General features: G+C 42.9%; 1 long non-coding RNA gene across 2 annotated transcripts in view; it reads left to right on the top strand.

Annotated features, from left to right (window-relative positions):
* The window catches only part of LOC142488499 (uncharacterized), a 64,183-nt gene extending 49,704 nt beyond the window's left edge, over positions 1-14,479 (top strand). For both annotated transcript variants that reach the window (XR_012799447.1, XR_012799446.1), the window contains exons 3-5: positions 3,993-4,048; positions 12,105-12,344; positions 14,175-14,479. This is a non-coding gene — a long non-coding RNA (uncharacterized LOC142488499). The remainder of the gene's footprint in view (positions 1-3,992; positions 4,049-12,104; positions 12,345-14,174) is intronic.
* Positions 14,480-17,925: the final 3,446 nt, after the last annotated feature.

Here is a 17,925-nt window from a genome sequence, read left to right as displayed (position 1 = left end):
ATGCTTTCAGATGGAGGCCGGGTCTCTATGTAAGCCAATGCCGATCATAGTTCAATAGTCATTTGTGGTTGTCTCTGTGTCAAGAAACCAGCTGATAATACGAATAGTGACTTGAGACGTGGTGATCCCTTGTAACTGGGATATCCTGAGATGGATGGATTGTGGAGACATCTTGGATAGGCTTTCTCCGGCAACGCCAAGCACATAATATGCTAGTAGTCCCCCATAACCCCCTATCTTGGTATGTTGTGCCCATGTTAACCATTTGTGTTGCTCCCTGTTGGCGTTGGCTGGAAAAAAAAACTTGTTTACGTAACCTCCTTGTTGTCTGGTGTTTGTGATCCCGGTGTAAATCACCTGATGTACCATGGCATTGCTCTCTTACCCCTTTGTTCCAGTGTGTATATATTGAGGTCCATGAGTCTTTCCTCATAAGGCAGAGGTCAACATCCAATATGTTCTCCTGGATAAATGGGATTCATAACTTTACATAATATTGTAGGGGAGGTTTTACTAAATACCCTCTCACAGCCATCATTACCGCCTTTTGTTTCCTGCTGGTAATATGTCTACCTGTATAGAACAGCATCCAATGCGCCTTGTTCTATTGTTTAATCAGATGTGGCAACTCCAAGGTGCCTTTTCTCTTTGGTGGATATCTTTAATGAAAAACCCTAAATATTGTTCTGAGATCCACGTGCATTTAAAAAAAAAAAATACAGAACTTTTTAGCATTTATTTTTCTTACATTCCTCATCACTAGTATTTGGTGCTCATAATGATACTCTCTCTGTCGCAGGCCTTAGTTTAATCTCTATGCAGTCTATGCTATCTTCGATTTCCTCAACAATTTCTATATCTATTCACAGAGATCCGAAACCCAAAGATCGGTTTCTTCATTGACATTATTGTACAGTAAATCAAGAAGAGGAACACTTATGAACACATATTAGACAAGTTCTGTACATTCTTTTTCATATCTTCCGTAAAGAAAAACCTGAATACAACAAAATGGCTTATCTTTTTATGGACTGATGTTCTTTTGATAACAGTTGTTAGATGAATATCAGGAAACTTGGAGCACTGCTAACACCAGTGTTGAGAGAACAATTTAAGTAATAAGGAGGCAAGAACCCACTATAAGCACTCAATACCCCCTGATTTATAATGTGAATGTTAAAAATTATTTTTAATGCTATACTAATTAAAATAATGGGTGTTAAAATTCAACAAATGACACACATATATGATACCCTATGATGAATATATATGATATTCCGGGTAACTAAGTAAGGCGACAATTTGAGGTTAATTGGACCAAACTGTCCCAGGGAGCCGGTATACAGTAATACCTATTAGTGGTTAATTAGGTGTACGCTGGTATCAGTGAGGGGCTGTTCAATACCTGTCTCAGGTGTCAGACAGGTCCCAGATGGTGAAGGTGAAATGTGAAATGGATCATAATATGCTAGGTACAGACAAAAAGATCAGTATTTCAAACCAGTGTGTGCTCACTTTGCAAATCATAAATCCATAAATGGAAAGTGTAGACTCTCTCTACAATCCAACATGTAGCCACCTAACAGCAACTGGTTGACTCCTGAATAGTAAAGGAGTGGGCTGTTAAACACAGAACACAATGTGCAGAGACTCCTATAGGCAGTGTGGTTGTCAGTATACCTGTGCACATATTCATGAAGCAGGGTGTGCTTCCGTTCTCCACAACTCGCCGATAGATGAATATCAGGAAACTTGGAGCACAGCTAACACCAGTGTTGAGCGAACAATTGCAAGAGAGTGTATCCCATGTATAAAAAAATATTTAATGGGGGCCTCTGGGCTCCATCATGTAGCTGTTTGCCTTATGATTCATTAAATATTTTTTAGACATGGGATACACTCTCTTGCAATTGTTTTCTCAACACTGGTGTTAGCTGTGCTCCAAGTTTCCTGATATTCATCTATCGGCGAGTTGTGGAGAACGGAAGCACACCCTGCTGGAGGAAAATCATCACCTACAAATGTGAGTTCATTATTCTTTATGTCATACACCTACTGCATTTATCCACATCGATATACTTATGCTTGGACACTATTAAGTGAGGATTCTTACGACAGTGATGGTGGAATCCTGACCAGCTAGTCGATATAAATAGTGGATGGTTGGTGTCATTTGAAACTTTTGGTCTATACAGATGATGCTCGAGGGTTGAACACCAGATGAGGCTTATCAATTTGAAGAAAACATGCTTATAATAAGCAATTGATGGCATAGTTAGAGCACCATACAGCTTTTGCACTATGATAACAGCTGTTGCCTAATCTTACAAGAGAGCGCTGTTATATCCCAAAAGAAGAGAAACTTCATGACGACTTTACACTTTTATCTGGCTACATCATTAGTTCTTTGGAAGAAAGATATTTCTTTATTTTAATGAAATGCTTGGGCTTTCTGCTTAGAATTCACGGCACACAGATAGTAATGAAAATGTGGCAAATGATTTCACTTTGACATCATTTTGTATACTGTAGTTCATTTCTTTTCTACTTATCTGGATTTTTTTTTTTTTGAAAAGCGTTATTTAACCTTTAATAAAATATTCCTTTTGTGCTACTAAATTCAAGTAAGGCCGCTGTGCAAATGGATTTCTTAGAATTCAAATACCGGTATAGAATATTTATCTCAAGTTTCTCTCTTCGTTCACTGCAGAGATAAAGGAAAAGTAGTGTATGGTTTTATTTACTTTACATTAAACAGTTTAAAGAGGTGCATAAATATGTATAATTTAAAAAGTAGGTCAAATAAGACTAAGATGGCTATTTATTTCCATGAAAATTACTTCTTGCCAATTTTCCTTCACACCAGCTCCTTCCTTCCTTGCTTGCTTTCAAAACCAGAAGAGCAATAAAGACAGATCAACATGAGTGAGTGAGGGACTCTTCGTGGTGGGGGAGAGGGAGGACTCCATGGAAACTGACTTATGCATGACCCGCATTAATCCACAGGCTATGTTTTTATTTGAACTGAGATATTTCAGTATTTGTATATGAATCAGGCCATTAGAAATGACAAAAACAAACTCGAGATAAAGAAGGATTTTATTGGAAACCTTGGTTGTGACCTCGGCTAAGAGTAAATACAGATTTCTGGTGACATCCAACATTGCCTGTTATCCATTGCTTTATTTATTTTTTTTATTCCATAATGTAATTTTTAATTACATCATTCAGTATGTTTGAAACATCATGCAAGTATTTGGAATTTGTATAATAACGTGTTCCATTTCTAGTATTTACTGTGTAATCAAGATGTATTATGTTTAAAGCTTATAACTTATATGTAAGAGGGATGTCATAAAAGGTTACCTAATGCTAACAACTCTTAATTGAAACCAGCAGAGCAGTTCTTTGAATCAGCAGAATTATTTCATGTCTTAGTAAACAGTTTGCTACATTATTCATTTTTTCCACTGTTCCATAAGTATCATCTTTAATCTTTCTAAGTCTGTTTAACTGAATTTGATCTTTTATTTGTTTGTCTGCACAATGTTAGCTAATGCAGTCTTGGGAATTGTATACCACAAAATACTGTACCCTATTTCTTTATGAGAGGGGTGCTCAACTCCAGCCCTCAAGCTTCCCCCCCAAACAGGTCAGGTTTTCAGGATATCCCAGCTTCAGCACAGGTGGCTCAATCAATCCCTGCTTCAGCACAGGTGGCTCAATCAGTCCCTGCTTCAGCACAAGTGGCTCAATTAGAGGCTCAGTCTGCAACTGAGCCTCTGATTGAGCCACCTGTGCTGAAGCTGGAATATCCTGAAAACCTGACCTGGGGGGTGGGGCTTGAGGCCCGGAGTTCAGCACCCCCTGCTTTATCAGACACACACAAAAAATTGATCTTACCTGCTCATTACAAATTGGGTGTGTGTGTGCCAAAGTGTCGGGTCACATGAAGCTCCAAGGTGTTAAAACGTTTTGTCTATATATTGCAGATCTGGACATATAAAGATGTGGCACGTGATACTCCCAGATAAAATAACACATACAGGTACCAGTATATCTCAGAATATTCTCATAATCTGGGGAGCACAGGATTGCAACCATGAAGAAGAGAGAGAGTAAAAAAATAAGTAGAATATATAGTGTACAGTATTTATTCCAGGATTAAAATGGGCTGTGTGGAAAATTCAAGCTTACAGTATGTACTCGCAAAGCCCGTAAGGGTCAAAGGCACATCAGAGGGCCATATGTATGGAAGGTGGGGTTATCCTCTTGTGGACTCCCTCTCAGATTCATAAAAGCAATCTCGAAGAATGGAAAAGAAGAGATCAATAGTGTAAATGGTCTAAACTTTATATGGATAGAAAATATGGTAAAGATATACACACAGTGTGTAAAATAATAAAAGAATTCCAGGCATAAAAAGACATTAATACGGGCAGACTGAAGGTGCTCACTGCATCCTCTAGAGTGTTGGGAGTCGTTTGAAAAATGTGCCTGTCACCTCCGGTGTGTGTTCTTCCAGGCCAGGCCTCCACCGTCTCTTCTCTGTCTATGCTGCCGACTCAACGCGATTTGCTTACAGGTTCATAAGTCCTCAATGTAATAGCTCCTGAAGCTGCCTTATACACTCTCCATAGTCACTTAATCCATTCCTCCCTAAGAAGGCTACTAGTTTTACAAAATACATGGTATATACATACAGTATTACACCTACTCATCAATATATTAAAGTATGAACCTTACTATATAAACATATTTAAAACAAAAATGGCATCCCCAAAAGCATGAACAGGTATCTGTTAATACTTTGTAATAGCAAAACAATATTGTGACATAACATGGGAACAACAAAAAAGCTACCTAAGCCATCTTATAGAAATATATAGTACAGCTTCATTATAAAGAAAAACGTTATTGATTCTGATGTAATGTAGCTGTCCTTACTGTTTTCGGCGCTGCGACCGAAACTCTGGAAAAACGTGGTGCTGGGGGTGGTGGCAGCCCTGATGGCACTGCAGGGGGTCTATCCTTTCAATGGGACCCCCACAGCGTTAATTCTCCCGGGCCACAATTGCGCATTACAATAAACGTTGGCAACTGAACCAAATAATAATGTATGACCTATGAATTTACAAAACATAATATACAAAATATAATATTGAAATTACATAACATCTAAACAAAATTGAACATATCATTATACACAATATACTGTATGCTCAATCCAAATAGAACCCAAAAATATATAACTATAATTGATATAAATTCGTACCCATTTTACAAAAATCATTTTGGAAATAGAAAAACTGATAGCCACTGCATCCAGGTGGAGGCAAAGTATCAGTAAAGTCCCCAAATTGCATGCACTCTTGAACCCACACACAAATAATAAGGTGTAGCTGTAGAAGGAAGGGGGGAGTAGTTTTGAGACTCCCTTCCTATAGGCTCAGCGCTATATTGGTGTCCGGTTCCCACTAATCAGGTCATCCCTATTTGAGGGCTTCCTGATTCCTTCTCCTGGTCCCTGCTAACAGCTGGTTGATGCTATGCATGCTTGATGACATAATCGGGCCATGATCCCTTTTCCTCCCAATACACTTAGGAATCACGTAGCAGGTACTTTGGGATCACTGTGTGCCAAGATTAGGGCTATATAGGTTAAGATACCGACTAATCTGGACCAACCGGGAATTCCACAACCCTAGGACTAGTCGGGACTACAAAATCAATGATAGGTTACCAAAAGGTATCGGATATAGTCTGCGCTCAAAGGATTAGTGAATCTATATGTAGCCAGGTCACCTGATGGCTATTATTCTGCCCCTGTACTGGCAGTAAGCCCTGGTACAATTGGGTTGCCAGTAGTTATCATGGGGTTTCCCCGCTCTGAGGAGCTGCACTTGTGTGACAGCGGGAGGAGGTGACATCCGGCCCGAGCATGACCAATCATGAGACAGACCTGGTGCCCTCCTCCTGGCTGTACTTAAGGGCAGTGCTGACCCAAATTCAGTAGTGCCTCTACCTACTTGAGAGGGGCATGTCACACAGCCAAAAGAATGATTTTTGGGCCTACTCTGGTCCTCTTTCCTCCGGGGAGAGTGAGTGTGTACCATACCTCTGCCCCTGATAGAGGGGCAGGGAAGACCTTGGACTGCTGCGGGTGCCCTTAGCCTATACTGAAGGTCCAGGGACCATCCTTCATTGAGGAGCTGGCAGTTGCTTTGTTGGGCAGAACTCTGCTGTGTACTGTGTACTGTGCTGCACAGAGTGAGACAATAAACCGTTCCCTGTTATTATACCTCCGGCCTGGTGTGTGATCTTACTTGGGGAAGAGGTAATCGGTTCTACCATGGGAGATCATCTTCAGTTCCCTGGAGCTTACGGCAGATGGAGGCGCTGAACTGCTAAAGATATGTGGGTAATGTACCCCAGAAACCTGATCCTGTGTTCCCACTACCATCGGCGGACGACTCAGCCCTCCTGTTTACCAGCAGGTATCATGCACCACATACGTAGTAATGGCCAAATCTCCCACCGGGTGAGGTAAACACCGTTACATTTGGAGGCACTGCTGAGATGCTGCTCAACAGGACAGGTTTTCAGCGATGCAAGGCTGGAAGTAATAAGGTACGCTTCCAGAGCAAGTGCTGAAACTGAAGGAGAGAGGCTAGGTGTAGTGTCCGGGGGAACTCCTTTCCCCAATTACGGAACTATGCCTTAGACTGCCCTATCGGGTGAATGGCTTGGAGACACAAGGGCTATACAGTAGCTGTTCTAAGTCGCCCTGAGGTGGGTAGTCGGGATGCCTAAAGGGGGTGCTCTTGTTAACTTAGTCCCAGTGGCCTCTGGAGAGGGTCCGCAATGCTGGCAGCCAAGAGGAGGCGGCGCCTGATACTGATAGGGAGTATCTTAGGAGGGGTACCTGACATACAAGGTGCCTAGACACCTCTGTTGGAAGAAGCCCAGTGTGCCACTAGCCATAACCAGACAAGGGAACCACAGAGTGCTTGTAATGGACTCTAATTGTGTGCAGTGTATCAAGATGGAGCTTTGCTAGCCTGGGGTACATCCTACTCTTGGTAGACAGCAACCATGTGCTTTACAGATCTAAAGGAAATGGATTCCCACCAGAACCACGCAGACCGCGTAGCGAAGTTGCAAACTGCAGAAACCAGTGTTGCAAGTATGTGGTGGAGTGGCGAGAAAGCCATAGCCGCGCCCTTTCTGTGTTGCCTTGGACTTATGGGTCCACCAGAGGAAGCCGACAGTTAGGACATTGTGCTTAAGTGTGGGGCTGCAGATGATGTGCCTGTGCTCCAGGTCAAGGAGCCTGTCATCACTTCTCAGGTTTGACCCGTATGTGAGCTGTTTCAAGATGGTGTCCGGCCGCCCACCGACGGCCATGAGGTTGTACCAATCTTGGTTGCTAAACTACGTGCTACTGGTTGCACCCTACTCCCGGGGACTTGGGATACACCTATAGTGCGAAAACCAGGGCTCCACCCCAGCGATGTGACTGGCTCAGCCAGGAGTCCAAGTCACACCTTGTCACTGTGGGCCCCAACTCTACTCTCCACCAGAGGGAGGGGACCCAAGGACAACCAATACCGAACGACTCCTACTCTTGAAGGAGAAGCCAGGTGTGTCCGACCGCACCCTCAGTTCTTCGGAGCCATCGACGATGGAGGAGCCAAATCTCCCACCGGGGGAAACACCGTTACATATACAAAAGAGCGATGTTGGTACAGCAGGAACAAGAGAGAGACACTAAACCCTCACAAATATCTACACACACATCCAACTCGGTTCCCAGCACTCATAGGTAAATAATGAATATAAATATTTGGATATGTCACAACATTTTTTACTTAATTACAAAGTCACAACAGGAAACAATGCGAAAAGAGCAGTGAAAGCACAATCTTAATCTATGCCAACAGACATGGATAAAAATAAGATAAAGAACAGTGCATAAATACAGACAATAGTACAAAGTGAGACACAGAGTGCAAAATATAAAACACAAGAAAACCGATAATGATTTAAAAAAAAAAGGCGGGGGGAGGAAAATTAAGAAGGAAAAGTTCAGTCTCCTACAAACTCTGAATCGGCAGCTATTCATCTGTGTTCCTGCTTGACGTAACGCTACCACTTGTGGGATAGAAAGAGTACTGAGGTTGCTTTATTTCTTAGCTTTTTAGCTAATTTGAACATTTTTTCTGCACTGTGCCAGGGTTTGGGAGCACACACATTAGAGCCCCTTGTAATATCTTTTTCCTTTAAGTGCTTACCTATTTCTTGTGCTTTCACACTAGCCTGCCATTGTAGATAGGTTTCCCGTAATTGGGACTACACCTATTTGATATGTCTTTTGCTTACAAGGGCGGTTCTTGCGTATGGTCTCAAGGTAAGTATCACAGACCCCCCCCCCCCCCGGTCTGTGAAAATGGGCCAGAAGAAGGGGCTCACCCCAAAACGTTGCCCCCCTTGTTTTTCACTGCACTTTTTCCCCTTACTTTTCTTTTTTTTCCCTCTCCCTCCCCCCTTTTTTATGATTATCAGATGATTCTGTTGTATATTTTGCACTCTGCATCTCATTTTGTACTATTGTCTGTATTTGTGCACTGTGCGTTATCTTATTTTTTATCCATGTCTGTTGGCATAGAAAGATTGATATTGTGCTTTCAATGCTCTTTTCATAGTGTTTCCTATTGTGACTTTGTAATTAAGTCAAAAATGTTTTGGCATTTCCAAATATATATATTCATTATTTACCTAGGAGTGCTGGGAACCGAGTTGGATATCAGGATAGGTTACCGTAGAAGCCCTGATAGTTTTGACTTTCAATGGCTCGCTTACCAATGTACAGCACTGAGCACTACACCATTTTGGCTTATTGGTATTATTTTGAGAGTTGGGGAGTTTACCTTGTGGTGAGCCCGCTGAGACTCTAAACTGTAGCATCTATCTAGCTACCTCCTAAGGATACATTGTATAACCTATACCAACAGAGTCTAATTCAGGTTGTATCACACCACACTCCACACATACAGTAGTGGTAGCCATTTTCTGATACAGTGTACACATTAGACTTAAAGCTGGACTCTTCTCCATACACAGTAACCAGTCACCACACCCACTTTAGGTGACTTGCACTGTGTTTTACACTGGAGCAGTGACCCTGTCTATACAGTAGGTGTTTTTATCACCCCATTCATTTGATATATTTTGCATTAATAAACTAATCGTATTCTAAATCCTATAATTTCTCCGCCGAGTTTATTTGGGGAATCCCTAGTTACCATTTGGCTCCAAATGATTGCACCTTCTGCGATTGTGCAGTTACACCTTACTATTTGTGTGTGGGTTCAAGAGTGCATGTAATTTGGGAACTTTACTGACACTCTCCCTCCATCTGGATGGAGTGGCTATCAGTTTTTCTGTTTCTTCAATTAACCCCCTTCCCCTAGTACACCTACAGTACCACAACTATCCTTATGCTGAGTCCACTGCGCCGCTGACCGCGTTTGGCGCTTAGCACTTAGCACGGTCAGCACAATGAATGTGAATGTGTTCAGCCACGCTCACACGGCGCGCCCGTGTCCTCGCGGACACCAGGCACTTGCCGAGGCAGATGCAATTGTCTTCCAGTCGCGCTAAAGGATCACATTACCTCCTCAACCAATCAGCGCCAGTCACTGCTTGGCCACACGCCACGCCCCCGGCCTCCAACCTCCCCCCCCCTCCGGTTGCGCTTAAAAAAATATGCCGGACAGCCGAGCACTCATGCTTGGAGACTTAGTGACGTCACCGCTCTCAAGCCTGAGCACGGTCAGCGGCACAGAGGACTCAGCCTTATTTAGGAGTACTGGCATCACTTTTGGTTTTGGTCTGGAAATAGAACTATTATCAGGGAATAAAGGAAAGAGAAAAAAAAAATATATATATATATATATAGTAGGATAAAGTAAAGCCCCAAACAAAAGCACTCTAGTATACCTATGAAGTACAAATTCACATAATCTTTATTAAATAATTGTCACAGAACAAAAATTAAAAGAAAGCACAGAAAATTAAAATAAGGCATGGATCCCCGTACGTAAAAAACCTGACATAAATCCTCCAGCAGTTAATTCCAAATGGGAACAAAACCCATATCAAAAGTGACAGTAAATTCACTCTAATATACCTGACAAGGTTGACACAATAATCGAGACAAAAAGCCAAAATTGAAGTGCCTAAGGCCAAATGGTCAAATCAAATGATATCAACACATTCTTATTCCCACATAATCACAGGGAATATCTCAAGTGACACAGTATATATGATAGGGCCACACAATATACTGCCTAGAGAAGCACACCTCAAAAAACTTATATGCTAATGTCATACATCACCATCTTGGAGGAGACAAATCTTGGAGGAGACAAGGAGCAAATGCTAAGGGGGGACAAACCAGGGGGTCCTGCCTACTACACCTGCTCCTACGCGTTTCGGCCAAGAGCCTTCTACTGGGAGTGGTGGGGTAGGCAGGGTGACATGAAAGCTTAAAAAGGATCTCTAATTGGGCCCGTGAGTGTCATCACCTGTTGAAATTATTCCAAAGACATAATATACAGATTACAAACAGAGTGTGTATTAGAGGTATACTGACTGCGTAGGTCTGTTGAGACGTCATAGTGGACGGTCCAATTGCATAAGCGTATCTTTAAGACGCCCTCCCCCCCGAGGAAAGGGCACTACTGGCAAATGTTTCCCATTCTAGTATATGCGCATGCGCATGACGTCATGGGAAGGCTCCCTGTATATGGCTCTGTCGCTTAGTGCTGTCTCACGCCAAAGTAAGGGATTTAAATGTCCCAGACGCGCCTCCCCAGTCAAACAGGGCACTACTGGCAAATCGCGCCCCTCTCGTGCCACTGCGCATGCACATGACGTCATCTGGAGTTGCCCCGTTAGACTCTAGGTCGCAATGCACTCATGTGCAATCAGATGAGTGAATATCTGGATGTGATTCACTGTGCATGTATGCCCTGGTATAGATAAACTCCACATAACAGGACGGCCCCTTCGTGCAGGGTTACATCCTGCGCATGCGCAGTTGTCAGTTGTCAATTGCGTCCATTAGATTTAAAGGGGCACCTACAAAAAATCGCATACCTTATGTGAAAGTATACATGGTACTGCACCGACACACTTTATTCGAGCAAATACCCAGTATGTACCTGGCAGATACCTGGAATGCGCCGCTCCTCACCTCTGACAAGCCCCGTTGCGTTTGCCTTCCCAGCCTGGGTTCATGCCTGGCTGACGGGCGGCTGATCTGTTAAATGATAATGATTAGGATTTAATAGGCTGCAATGCTTCGCGTGTCTACCAGATGGCATAAATTCATGAATTGTAATGCAGTATATATATATATATACTGTGCAGTATTGCAGCCAGCGGGAATAAAATGCTTCAATCCCTGCCTGGAAAATACCTCAATGCACTCGGGCAGAAAACAGTCACAAACCTCAATACACCCGGGTATACCCGAATTCGTGGGACTAGCCGAGCTCGAATAAAGTGTGTCGCCAGTGTAGGTGCTAATAGCACTGCCTATGATTCATGCCCATAATGAAAGACATGGAATTACTAATAAAGGCTTAAAAACCTTTATTATATGCTTAATGAGATAATTGTAGTTCTTACATACATATAAGGACCGGATTAGACTGAAAGTTGTGCACACACTGACATAAAACATAATGAACATAGAGAGTATATATACAGTTGCACTCGTATCTGAGGAAATATCACCCACCATAGCATTGGGGGTTTCATAAATATATACATAGTGCATTACTAGTTGGGTACTGCATCCATAGTGGCAAAGAATTTATAGAGCATGAAAATATATTCCTAAGTGGTCTAAATTTCCCCGTCTCCAAATTCTAAACAGTGCAAAAGTGTCATAACATATGGCACAGACATATAGATAACATGGTATTTTGTTCATATGTATAGCCCGATTATATCGCGAAATAACTAATGCCTTATGAGTCACTTTGGATGGTACCAGTTATGAATAACATATATGTCCTTGTTATTTCAAATAGAAAGTAGAGATGCTGTTATCAGGAAGTAGTTTGCATGGTCGCAAAGGTAAATGTAGATGAATCTTTCAAGACTGACATCACACAAATAAAGATGAAGATCTTGCTTAGATCAGTCCGGTGATATGTTGACCCAGAATTGAAAAATGGATATATTCCAATCTTCTGGCGATCTGATAATAGATGTGTTCCAGTCTTCTGGCGAAATGATGGTGTATAAACCCAGGACCCTTAATGTGGAAGGTAACTAATTCCTTAGGAGTCAAATAGAATAATCCCAACTGTTGATAGAATTCATGATGTGAGTCGGTATTATTCCTTGGTAGAATTAAACATGTTGTTGTCCTTGAATTTATTTGAGTCAGAATGGAGGTATGTGATGGTTAGTCTCTCTTGAATAACACCGCACATATGCAGTAAATCAATCCGATGATATGGGGACCCAGGATGAAGTATAGATATATTCCAATCTTCTGGCGGACTAATAGTGTACAAACCCAGGACCCTGTAAGTGAACAAAGAGAGGGAGGGGGGAGAGAGAAGGAGGTGTATGAGATTCTCGTTGTGATGCATAGAGGATCTATACGTCCCAAAATAGCCAGCAAAATGAAGACAAATAGGCAGATGTAATGAATAATAGTAGACATACAAAAACATAGAGAAGCCCAGGTAGTCATTAAGACCCCGTGGGATCATTGAGTCCATCTGGAAAATCCACCTGGACTCCCTACGCAAAAGTGCCCTCTCTAGATCGCCACCCCTCATTCCTAGACTTACTCTCTCTATTGCAAACGCCTGAAGGAGATTAAAATCAGATGCATGTACCAGAAGAAAGTGCCGGGCCACCGAAGTAATTTTCTTAAAGTTTTGGAGGTCTCTCGAGGCATTTTTGATATTCCTCACATGCTCGAGGACTCTGAACCTGAGTTCACGTGTGGTCATCCCTATGTAGGGAAGGCCACAGGGACAGGTAATGCAATAGATTACACCCTTCGATTTGCACCCAAGGTTGTCTTTAATTTTAAAAGTGTTTTTCTTTAAGAAATCGGTGAACGCATCTGTCTGGCACATGTATCTGCAGGCAGACAGAACAGTTCCTGCATTTGAAGAACCCCTTCTTTCTAGCAGTTGAGAGGAAAGTTTCATTAATAGTAGGGACAAAGTGGCTGCTCACTAACTTGTCCCTAAGATTAGGGGACTTGCGACTAGTCATGATGATCTTGTCACCCAGTACTCTTTTGAGATCTGGATCTGTCATGAGAATGTTCCAGTGGCTTTGTAGTGTAGAGGCCACTGTTTATTGTATGTTCCTATGAATCTGATTTTTTGGTCTGGAGTAGTTTTAGTTTTGGGACATAGAAGAGTCTCTCTATGGGTGTCTAATGCTTTTTTGTAGGCCCTCTCCACACATCGGTGGCTATATCCTCTCAGGTTAAATCTCTCTCTCATTTCTCCAGCCCTTTCAATGAAGCCTCTCTCTGTGGATACATTGCGCTTTAGGCGCAAGAATTCGCTCTTAGGGATGCCCTTAATTTGATGTTCCGGGTGAAAACTGGATGCATGAAGTATAGCATTTGTGGCTGTTTTTTTATGGAAAATATCAGTATGGAGCAGTCCATCTGGCCCCACATTGATATAAAGGTCTAAGAATTCCACTTGTGTGTTACTACAATTGAAGGTCAGTTTGATGTTCATGTCGTTGTGATTGAGAACATCGACGAAGTCCCTAAATCTCGCGGCAGTTCCCTGCCAGAGGATCAGCACATCGTCGATGTATCTCAACCACAACGACACGTGCTGGGTAAAACCCACATTTTTCTCAGAAAACACAACCTCCCTTTCCCACCAGCCCAGGAAGAGGTTGGCATAGGAGGGTGCGCAAGTAGCACCCATCGCAGTACCTCTCCTCTGCAGATAATACCTATTCCTGAAGATGAAGTAGTTATGTGTGAGGATAAACCTCAACAACTCCAGGATAAATTGCATAAGTCCAGCGGAGACGTTCTGCATCGACAGATAGAATTGTGTGGCGCGCAAGCCATCGTTATGATTGATGCATGTATAAATCTCTAGACGCCAGAGCTAGGACGTCAGTTCAGGATCTCTCTGCTCTCTGACTGTTGAGAGTTCGTGTGCAGCCGTACGATCGAAGAGTCCCATCCGGGTCCACGGAGAGAGTTTTGAGCGGCAGCACCGACAACACCAACATCCATTTGCAGAGACTACAACCGTATGCAGACGGAGGATAACTGTGACAGTGTGACGTCGGCCTGGTGCATGGGCTAGTCCCATAATATGCTTTTAATACATTGATAAAGTGTGAGTTGGCAATTGTCGTTTCATGGCAAATTAAACCTTTTTTATCTGATTTTACACAAGGATCGGGCGCTTTTTCTTTTCTTCTTTTCTAATATATATATATATAAGTAAATGAATGAAGAAAAAAGAAGAAAGAAAATGGTTTTGGCATTAGCCAAATATTTTATTAATGTATTCCTTATGTCAGGGGTGCGCAAGCTTTTGGTGCTGCACCCCCCTGCCTGTTCTCCCCCAGTGCTCGTGCCCCCTCCCCCCCTTACTTTTGTGCCGGCATCAAATGACGCAGTGGAGTCATGTGATGTCACGTGACCCTGCAGCGTCATTTGACACCACAGTGCCATGGCGATGGATTCATGTGACATCACGTCACGAGCCCGCATTGGCATTTGACGCTGCGTTGCCATGGTGACGGATCACCCAAAGCGGCTTAATCAAGGTACTGTAAGTGAGTTACCGAGGCCTCACGCGGTCCCCCAGCATTTCATTTAAATGCCTTGGGGAAGAGCGCCACCCCCCCCCCAAAAAAAAATCTCACGCCCCCTGGGTGGAGTACCCCCCAGTTTGCGCACCCCTGCCTTATGTATTTAAATAAAAATGACTTAAATCTTAGATTCACCTCTAAGTACAGTGATTATAAAATAGAGTTTCTTGATCTGGTTATTTATGTTGAGAACGATATTCTGAACACGAAAACGTTTTTCTAATCTGTTGATACAACAATGGCTCTGTGCGTAAAGACACTGACACTGTAAACAATGCTACTGAGGGTAAATCAGGGGAACCTGGTTCCAATCCCTGTGTCAGCTCCTTGTGACCTTGGGCAAGTCACTTTATCTCCCTATTCCTCAGACACCAAAACATAGATTATAAGATCATCTGGGCAGGGACTGAGTCTGCAAAAATTCCTATGTACTGCGTACCGTGCACTGTACTGTAATCGTTAAGCGCTTTGAGTCCTATTGGGAAAAAGGTGCTATATGAAATAAAGTTGTTACATTGTGGATTTCCAATATTCCAGCTCAGGAGAATCAGACGAAATTGCTCATCAAATGAGGTGTATCGAACTCAAACATAGATTCTTAAAGAAAGGTTTCTAAAAAGAAATCATGATCGAAAGGTTCTTAATAAAGTATTAATTCTAACTAATTAAAAAGAGATGATCTTTTAGTATTAAACTAGAAATCAAAGGATTTTTTAAGCAGCTTTCATCACACATTATAATAGAGAGGCATCGAGAATGAAAAACATAATTTTCAGACATTTACATATTTTAAAAAGGGATCATATTTTAGCAATTTCCAGATCACCCCATAGTGATCTTTTAAAAAGCTCCCAGTTTAAAAGAGTAACTAGCACTTTGAATCTTTAAAGGTAAAAAGAATTCCACAGATACTGGAGCTGGATAAAGAAACCAGATGGACTTTTAAAATGTATAACTTGCAAAGTTTGTACATCCAGCTCAACGGATACATTATATTTCAAATCCAATATCTCTGGGGAATGTTTCAAATTAAAACAGTATATAAATTGTAAAACAAATGATGTTGTATATCTACTAGAATGCCTTTGTGGGCTACAGTATGCAGGGAGGACACGTAGACCCCTGCATTTGTGTGTCCTGGAACATATTGGCGACATTAATAAACAAAGTTATGACCCACCGTGTTTGCAAACATTATCAAAACCTTTCAAAAGGCTGACCCTATAGGTCTGTCTTATAAAGCAATTGGATATATAAAAGCAGATTGGAGATGGGGGAATCAGACTTTAAAACTTGAGCATGGAGTGATCCATAAATGAAAAATAATGATTCCAGAAGGGCTTAATGTGCATATGAACATCGGAGCTTTCATTATCTGGTTTCTTAACTGCAGCATGTGGTGGAGGTGGAGGAGAAAGCAGGGGAGATACTTCAACAGCCACCACTTACGTTGCAATTTTGTGACAGCATGCTGCAGAAGAGGTGCTTCATTGAATTATCAAAGGGCTAACAAGGCCAGCCCACGTGTACGGGAAGTAACGCAAGTGCACCACAAGGGATACAAAGTCAAGATGGATAGCCTGTATTTGTAGAATTTAATACGGATTAAGTACCTGTTTTCAATTGTAAGCTTGTAAGTAATTTATATGACTTCCAGAGGAGGCAATGGAGTAAATCCATTTAGATTAAAAAAAATTAGGTGAGCTCAGACCTACCCCTATAACTGAATGTATTAGTAACACTATATAATTCAAAGTATGCTGCCATGGAAAGAGAATTGGCCATACATTTATGGAAAACAAATACAAAACCAATGACTCCTCATAAATTGGCTTGCAATGTATTAGCGACATTCTCTTTCCCTGGCAGCATACTTCATAAGGGTATTGAATTATATAGTGTTACTGATACATTCCGCTATAGGGGTAGGTCTGACCTCACCCAATTCTATTTTGTGGAGTTGTTTGGCCCCTTCTTTTAGGTTGTGAGATTCATGATTTTGAGCCTACGTCTTGTAACAAAGGAATCATTTAGTGATCTTTTGATCAAATAATGATTAAGCCTGCTAACCCTGTCGAGGTAAACTCCTTTTTAGCAGGTACCTACACAAAATGTATTCTAGGTAAAGGGAGTGCAGATAGTGTAACACGTTTGAGACAAGTATCTAAATGTATCTAAGTATGTTTGTTTCGCTCACATATTCCCCAGTAGTAATCAGCCTTTCAGAGACACTGTCTCTCTACGATAGGAGCCGGGATATGGTTCCTCTTATTGTGACTCCCAAGCTTTTAATTCCCCGGTGTGTCTCAATGAAAGAAATATCAAGGAGAGTGTAGTACAGGCATGTCAAACATGCGGCCCGGCACGGATATATTTGCGGCCCGCTCACAACCGGCGCGGCAGCCGTGTGTGTCGGCGAGCGCGTGGGCGGCGGTGAAAAGTTTTGGCCGCGGGATAAGCGAGCGCGGGTGTGGGGGATGCGAGGAGCACGGGCGGAAGTAAAATCTGGCCTGCAGTGGCTGGAGTTGTACGGTGGCCGGGCGCAGTCAATCCGCACAAGGGGGCGGAGTCAAAACCCCGGCGGAGATACTGTCCGACAAAATATTTTAGTACTTACTTACTTTAGCCCGGCACCGATCAGCAGCCCCGCACTCCGGCAGCATCAGTGAGCCCCCCCCTCCCCCCAAGCCCGGCACCGATGCCCACAAGCAGCCCCGCAATCCGGCAGCCTCAGTGACCCTCCCCCCTCCCCAGCATCGATCAGCAGCCCCGCACTCCGTCAACATCAGTGACCCCCCCTCCCCAGCCCACAAGCAGCCCTGCAATCCGGCAGCCTCACTGTCACTCCCCTTCCCCCCAAGCCCAGCACGATCCCCATCAGCAGCTCGGCAATCCGGCAGCCTCACTGACTCCCCCCCAGCCCGACACCAGGCAGCCCCACGATGCTTCAGCAGCTGACACAGGAGGTAGGGGGGTTTGGGGGGGGGGGGCTGTGAGTGTGGTGTGTGTGCAGTGAGTGTGTGC

This window comes from Ascaphus truei, chromosome 2 (genome assembly GCF_040206685.1).
Source record: "Ascaphus truei isolate aAscTru1 chromosome 2, aAscTru1.hap1, whole genome shotgun sequence".
NCBI lineage: Eukaryota > Metazoa > Chordata > Amphibia > Anura > Ascaphidae > Ascaphus > Ascaphus truei.
Note: the sequence above shows the minus strand (reverse complement) of the source record. Positions and strands in the feature narration are given on the sequence as shown.